Consider the following 8,528-nt stretch of genomic DNA (forward strand, 5'->3'; position numbering starts at 1 on the left):
TTTCAACAATTTAAACCCTTAACCTCAATATCGTCTATCATTTATATTCGTATAGTTCCTGTTTTTTAAGTGGCAATAGTAATTAGTTGGTTTCTCTCCTTCGTTATGCAACTGTATTCCATAACGGATTTTGAATTCCTCTCATTTCTTCTTCTTTAATTGTTTCGAGCTCTGATTTTTGTTCTAAGAGTTTGAATAACAGTGTTTCGCTAACGAAAGTCGTTTCTTATTCATGTTTCTAATTCCGATATATCATTTTCTATTTCTTCATAGTATTTCTCTTTTCTTGTCAAGTGTGTAGAATATGAGATAGATTTTCATCTTACTTTCATCACAAATGTCTCAAAGAATAGGGAATCAGTAATTGTAAGATCTAAAGTTTCGTCAGGGATATTTTTATAACCTTCATTTAGGATCTGCGTATTTACGTTTAGTGTCGTCTAAAATAGCTATTACCATTTCTGCATATTCATCTTTTCGTAGTAATGATGTGTTAAACTCCCTATGTCCTCTCCCCTTTTCTGTATTATGTTGATTGGATAGCGGCAATGTAATGGCGGAGTGAACAGTTTTGTAGCCGGGGAAGATTGAAGAATGAAACGTAACATTAAAAAGATGTTCAGACACCAGAAAAAAAAGTCTGGTCCAGCTTGTTTTTCGTCCAAATAAATGTATTGTTGTTCGGATGTAGTTCTATTTTTAAAGTTGTGTAAGTCTATTGAAGTATCAAAGACAAAGTTCCAATCTCAAATATTTCTAAGGAGTCATTTCCCTTATCATATTTTTTTCAAAATAATGTTTTCTAAAATTAGGGTGATCAGAGTTTGGACCATACTCTGTGGTGAGCGAAACTCTATACTGTCAACCGTAATGTCTAAAATAATATAATTACCATTATCGTCAACACAAGTCTTGTGTATTTTATATTCAAAATTGTTGTTGAAGAGGATTGCTACCCCTTGTGCATTTGACTTGTAGGGTCCAATAACACTATCAAGACCCCATTCATTTTTCATAAGATTTTCATTATTTTTGGAAATATGAACATCTTACAAACAAAGGATAGAGAATTTAGAGTGTTGACTTACATTTGTAATTGACACAGGTGTTCATTGGTTGCAGCCGACTTAATTGGCCGTCTACGCAACTGGTCGGTATCTTGTCTAAGTGTTGTTTTAGCTTCTCATATTATTAATGTAATCCAGTTACTTTACTAAGCCGCTTGTATATTTGCTCTAATTTAATTAAAATATGATCTTTGTCGGCGCAGATTGGGTTTATCTTATCTTTTATTGTACTTGTTTAATGACACCCTGGTCATTATAGCACAGAACCGTGACACTACCATCTGCCAATCACTACAGATAACATGACTCTTTACAGGAATCTCACCCACCACAGCAACGGCCAAACATGCTGTCGATCAGACCGCTGTAGACGTCTACCCCAATGGCGATGAGTCAGGATATTGTTATGTCAGACGTGTCGACGTGTCTGAATCTCTTGGTGTTTTTGCCCTGGGCCTATCAAATCATTCTCAAACAGTAGAGCCTGCTGGATTAGCTCTGCCTCCATACGCCTGATGTCGTTGTCACGTTAGTCTTCTGTTAGTCTTTTCCTGGAAATTAGAGCGTATGTCGGGATGGAGATCTTGTCATTTAAGAGCCCATCATCGTCAGTGGATGCAAACATCTTGTACGTGAATGCGTCATACCTTCTTACGTTACCCTTGGTCGGTCATGTTTTGGCGAAGCCCATTGTCTTCTGTTACATTGTATATATGGGTATAAATGTGTTGTAGTTTTGGTAATGTATAAGAACCTTTTCAATCGTTAAACTCGCTTCTATTTCTATTTAATATTATACAACATGAAGGCATTTTAATGATATAACAATAGAGTATTGCTGAAAGAAGTATGTCTGGTAAACGTTATATAACATTTCAATACAAAATAAATACCCAAACTACTAAATTGCAATAACACTTTGTTCTTGAAAACTAATACTCTTCATTTGCATTGTATAATTTACCTGCAGAGTGATGACGAACGTGCACGAAATTGCGGTTACCAACAACGACAATATTTCCATAAAATGCTGAAGCCCATAACGCGATCGCAGCTTGGGATTGATTGAAGCTGTAACAAAAATACCATACGGCCTGGTTCAAACAAGTCCATTATGTAGTTGTCAATAGTAATAAAACGCCTTGAATAGGCCATAGAAACTACATCGGCTGTATTGCAATAACCATTTGCTGTGAAATCCGCTTAGGTCATATTTCAAGTGGTTTGTATTATGAGCCCCCTGAGAGATATCAGACGTTTTATGAAATTAATGTGACCAAACTTGCACATGTAGGTTTGCAATGTCTCGGCGACCCACGTCCGTTAACCAATCCTAAATTGATGCAATGGAACCAAAGTGGCCCTTTTACTAGCAAATAAATTCGTTTACGTTAATTTCTTAAAAGTATATATCCTTTCATACATGTACGTAATTAAGTGGACACAAAACTCTTGTTTTGACACAACAGATCACATATTAACTACATGACTACCACTTGCGTGTTGTTTCCAGTCATATCACGGCGTGTCAGCTTTATGTGTGAGGAAAGCCAAAAGTGATGCAGATCTCAGACGTTTAACACTTTGGTGATACCCACGAACACGGGTATCGTGCAGACAAACCTGGAAACGTAATCGGGGTAAACCGAGATTCGAACCACGATCATAGGTTTAGGGCGTGCCGTGCCCAAGAGACGCAACCCTACACAGCTAAAAATGGCACGTTAGACCATTCGTGTTCCCTTGTATGATAATGAATGAGAATGAACAAAAATTGCATTTGTTCATATGTATATGTACATGTATGTCACTCTACATGTTGGTTGGTTGGTTTGTTTGTTGTTTATTGCCGCACTCAGCAATATTCCAGCTATATGACGGCGGTCTGTAAAAAAATCGAGTCTGGACCAGACAATCCAGTGATTAATATCATGAGCATCGATCCACGCAATTGGGATCGATGTACTCTACATGTATAAACACAGAAACAAGGAATATCAGGATTTCTTGCAAATATAATGTAGGTTCACAGTGTCACTGGGCCCTACGTTCAAACGATTAACTTGATTTGTTTCAGGATATATAATTGCTTTTGAACGAATAATAATGTATCACGTGTACATTGCCCTTAGTAATGACAACAAAAAAGCCCCAAATGGAGGACACGCAGTATCTAATCATGTTTTTGTGAGTATTTGTATCATTCTTCTTCCCCATCTCGACGGTCCTTCAATGTCCCAGGGATTCTATTTCCCGTAAGATGACAAGATGCTATCCTGGGCTTGTGGAATTTCATCCTTGTGCCTATCTTATGCGCCATTACTGTCTTGAAGTATCCCGGTTGTCCGTAATTAAAAACGAAAAAAGTTTAACTGTTGTCTCATATTGCTGTCGTCTTCGGCATGTCACTGTTTTCATGTAACAATGTGACATACAAATCAGAATGCATTTGAAAAGCAGGAAGTTGAAATGTCGCAGGGTCTTGGAAAGTACATAAAATGATTGAAAGAAGAGGAAATCAAATATACTTGGTATCTCACCAAGCTAAGGATCTGTGTGCGAGGCGGGGCTCATATATCTTAGGAGTCCGCAATGCCCTGTGAAGATATTCGTCACGTTGGCGTCCAACAAGCTAATGATTATGGGTTCGAAGCCCTGATTCACTCTCATTATGTTTCCAGGTTTTTGAGCACCATCCACGTGCTCGAGGATTTTACCAAAGTGGTATAAATACTTTTGTTCCTCCCACATGAAGCCGACACGTCCTTTTCAGCTGTACGAGGGGGCCTGTAAATGATTGAGTCAAGATAAGACAGTGATTGGTATTATGAGCAACGTTTTAGACCGTGACGGTACGAAGTCCCGCAATCAACAAGTAACCGAGTCTGACTACCGGATCCACTAAGTGGTTGCTGGAGACCTATATAAACCTGGAATCTCCAGTGGCCCTTTTTGTGAGGTGAGGTGAGGTGAGGTGAAATTGGGTTTAACGTCGCTTCCAAGATTATTGCACTTATATAGCGACGTGCATGCACATGTGTGTGTGCGTGTGGCTGCTTGTACTAGTCCGGACTGATGCCGATTTATAGTGCTAGCCCACTGAGATACTATGCCGCAGTTTAACATGAATACCCCACTCAGACACAGTATACTGACTCCGAGCCGACCAGTCCTTGTTTTATCCCCCTTATGCCGAACGCCAGACAGGGTAACAACAAGTACCATCTTTAAACGTCTTTTTGTATGACGCGGCCGGGGATCGAACCCCGGTCCTTCCGCTCTCCGAGGGGACGCTCTACCACTAGACCACGGAGGCGGTCTGGTCCCTTTGGAATAAAGGTTATTTTAATTGAAGCGCTAAAACAATGGCTAATAGGAGGATTATAAAGATTAAATAATAGTCCACTGATGCCCTTCTTTTACAGTGGCACCATTTCCTGAGGGAATATCTACTTTCCTTTAAGGTATATGAAAGTATCAGGTTTATAATTGCATATTGTTATGTTTTCCGGTGGCTAAGTTACAAATTATTAATACTTGGAAGATCCCCTTTCTTTTATAGTGTCACCATTTTCTTTTATAGTGTCACCATTTTCTTAGAAAATTTCTATCTCTTGCAGAGTTGATTGAAGGTATCAGTTTCATAATTGCATTTTTATGTTTTCTGGTGGCTAAGTAAGGGAATACAAACGCTTGCATTTGTAAATAATCCAGTCTGGACCAGACAGTCCAGTGATTGATATCATGAGCATCGATCCACGCAATTGAGAGTGATGACATGCATCAACCACGTCAGCGAGCCTGGCCACCCGATCTCGTTAGTCGCCTCTTACGACAAGCATAGTCGCCTTTTACGGCAAGCATGGGTTGCTAAAGACCTATTCTAACTCAGATCTTCACGGGTCCATTCAGTTATGAACAATACAATGAGCCTAAGTCTGGGCCTTATGAACCAGTGGTTGACATTATGCACAACAATCCCAAGCCGATACGATAGCACGAAAGACCGAGCCTGACCACGTGCATCGTACGACAAGCATTGTTTGCTCGGAACCTACTGTAACCTGTAACTCCATCGTGGTTTCAAAGACTAAAAATTTTATGGAGAGAAAATACTTTTAAATATTCCATAAATACGATTCCAGAAAAGTGTTTGTGTTCACTTATAATATCGATGAGGCTGTAAATATCAATATATCAGTTTATTGTATGTGTATTACATGTATGAACACCCTAGAATGATAACTTCTATCAGACAAATACGTGCACTTTGTACAGTGTGTGATTATTGAAATTAATTTTATCATTTAAATGAATTGTGATGACGAACGTCGAAGCCATCAATATTGCTCACAATGTCATGTTTCCCGAAGACATGTTTGTGCATGTATCAAAGACGTAACGTCAGTGTGACAACATGCACAATAACAGCCTCTTCTCCAGTTGATTTAATTGTCGAAAGAACCCACAATAAATGAAACATGGCTTTAAATGTTCTATTCCCAGCCGAAATTGTCAGGGATTACATTTAGTGAGTAGTTGAATATGTTGAGACTCCGCAAATGAGTATCTTTTGTTTGGAATAGGTTTACTAATCACCAACGGTTTCCGTGACAATAACACTGATCAATGATCCGATGATCGACGCTAACAACGTGATAAGGCAACATGTACGTCTAATTGTCCCTTATCTGCAACATGTATCGTCATCTGCAACATGTATCGTCATCTGCAACATTAGATCGATAGTTTCATCTCATGAAATGTACATGGCATGAGCCATCTGCGTCGGTGCCTAATGTAACACGATGTATACCAGGATCTTCAACGTAGTCATAATACCATTATCAAGTATCGGCCCCAAACTTACTGTTGGAACCAAGAAATATTGCTCTAGAAAACAACCTTCCTATCTGCAATCGACATGCATTCCGTTGGTAAAGCAGCACTAAGATTGATTACACAAGATATTTTAACGCCAAAAGAACATAAATCATTATGAATTAACAGGTATCATTCTGATCATTACTTCAATAATGTCTAAATTAAATATATCGTCATTAGGCATTTTGTTTCAATAAAGAAGAATAGTCCATTGTTTCTAGCACCGAGACGCAGCCATCTCCTTCCCAAGGTCAGGTTTCCGAGGAACTATACATTAAGCGCCAAGATGAATGGAAAATATTTGCTGTTCTGTATGATGTGCTGTGAAAATCCTCACACTATTAATCTAACTATTTAACTGAAACATAAAGGAGTCTGTGTGCGTTCTACTATTTCATTACTTCGCCATCCTTTGAATTCTACTTTTGGCAAACTTTTAAACTGCCGCGCCATTTTAATACGTGACTATGCAGACAAAGGACAACTTAAAATATTTATATGAACCTTCTGTGTGTATAATGATATAGTCGGAATCGCAGCAGATTTAGCAGATATTTCTCAGGATGATAGAAACGGTTTTGTCGCTTTTTTATTAGGTATTGCATTTGTTTACCCTTCTGTCTATGGAAAGATGAACACAACCAAAAGAGGTCTATGCCCTTGGCCAATAGAGGGTATCGGGTCACATTTGCTAGACTACGCTTCCACCATATCATATTTTAAAATTGGCCGCTTCCCGATCCCAGGGTAGGCATGGTCTGCCTAAGTGTCATTGCATGTCATCTCAGCTCGCGTGTGGTGCCATTGATCTGGGGACTGGAATCACTATGCAACCAGACATCACTGAGCCAAGTTCGTGCCCTGCATGAAGTCCCTTGTAAATTGTCATCTATTGCGTGTTAAATCAAACTATTATTGACGTATGATGCGATTTGCGAAACACATACCGACACTCTGCTCGCCCGAAACTATGTCGGTAGACATGAAGTACTGCATACCACATATATTCGATGACACGCGATCCTGAGAAAATACAGATTTCTTCAAAACTGTTCATGCTCAATAGTCGTGTAGTTATCCCAGTCAATAATACACAGTGCCTTTATATGAAGGTGTTCAACGTCTTCTACATGACATGCCTATAGTCACCATTTATCAGTGATGATACCATGTGTTCACGAAAAGGTAAGCGTATTCTGACCTACCGGTGGCACGTGTCACGTGGCACGTGTCACTAAAACAAAGTCAATGGTTCACCTTGGGGAACAAATCAAAGCAGGGTACTATCCACAAAGACTGACCATGCTTGTCCTCATAAATCAAGCTGACATGGTTGAATTGGAAATACTTTCACAAGTATGGGCTCTAATAAACCTCTTCTGATGATCGTGTATCTCAACTATTTCCACTGAAATCAGCCTGGTCAGTTTAAGCAGTCTATCTCTATCCTTGCATTAAAATGTCTGGTTGGCATATGTGGTGTTTAGATTAGAATACTTTGTGTTATGTTGTAAGTGTAATTGGACTGCATCCTGAACATGAACCAACTAATCCGGATTCTTTGCTGCATTGATGAAATAACAACGCAATAATCAGTTTAACACATTATTGAAACACTCATACCCCTTCGTGGGTCATCGGAGCATGAGTTTATTCGATGAAAGGACATTATTTCACGTCGACTGAGTTATCGTTGATATATTTTATTATACAACTTCTGATTAGATTAGTTACGCATGCATAGATTTCACTTGGGAAATAATTGGTAGGATGATAGGAAGTTCTGCTTTGTGGGAGAGGCATACTTCCACGCTCAAAGAAAAACTAATAGGGTGTTCCAAGAATTAGGAAGACTGTTTTAGATCTTGCAGTGTACATCAATTTTCCTTTTCTCACTACCATATAACTAACCTTATTGAGCATAAAATCCAGAACATTCTTCCCTCTGAAAATCGCTTGCTTAGCACGAGATCTATTTCAGGCAAAGATAATTTAAGTTTATAGCCTGATTACAACCATATACACGATGTGTAGGCACGGTGTGTAATCTTTGTACCATGGGAGTTGCCTGATTATTCTTCAATCTATATTTCTGCTGGAATAAAGGTTATGTTCACTTCAAGAACTACAAACATTTAGAGGTCATAGATAGTTGTAAGTATTATCGGCTGCTATCCCTCTAAGCCATTTCTGAGGCAGTGATACAAGTAGAAATAAATGACAACTCTCCCCCACAATACACTTAAGATTGATGCTTGAAGTTTCGTTTGATGTTTTCAATTTGCTCAGTTACACAATATCATTAATGACAGGATCTAGGTGAATGTGTTTCCCCCAAATGTCAAACAACAGTTTGTGCAAAGTACGTCGTGTATATATGTTTGATCATTTGTGCTCTAACAGGTTCCTTTTTCAACATTAGTAATAAGGCATTGTAACGTATTGATGTACTACACAAAACAAACTACTCCTTGAACACGTCTTCATATCTTGATCGAAATAAAAATGACTAAACCTTATCCTTATGAGGAATCTATGCTAAAAGCATATGATTCCGACTTTATCATGAACATGTGT

The sequence above is a fragment of the Haliotis rufescens genome, unplaced genomic scaffold (assembly GCF_023055435.1).
Source record: "Haliotis rufescens isolate VD_foot unplaced genomic scaffold, xgHalRufe1.0.p SCAF_7, whole genome shotgun sequence".
NCBI lineage: Eukaryota > Metazoa > Mollusca > Gastropoda > Lepetellida > Haliotidae > Haliotis > Haliotis rufescens.